A 333-nucleotide genomic window follows, 5' to 3' on the forward strand; every position below is an offset into this window, starting at 1 on the left:
AACAAGGAATTTTTTTTTAAAGAATCTAACAATGATCTGACTTTTCCCCTGTACAAAGAAATACAAGAACTATTAGACTTGGGTATCATAGCTCCCATGTGGAGTCAGGTTCAATGGGAAATTAAGAAAGAGGGGAGAAGGAAGGTAAGTCTGCACAACCTTCCAGTATGTTGTCTGTGAGCTGCGGGACAGAGCTGTTTCTTACCGTGGGCTGTGAGCCCTGACCACATCACAGCTGTAAATTGCTGTTAGCTTACCTGGGTTGTCAGCACCGACAACCACAGAGGCCATTAACCTACACTCCATTTCTTCAAAAGAAAACACGGGCTACAC

The sequence above is a fragment of the Arvicola amphibius genome, chromosome 6 (assembly GCF_903992535.2).
Source record: "Arvicola amphibius chromosome 6, mArvAmp1.2, whole genome shotgun sequence".
NCBI classification, from domain to species: Eukaryota; Metazoa; Chordata; class Mammalia; order Rodentia; family Cricetidae; genus Arvicola; species Arvicola amphibius.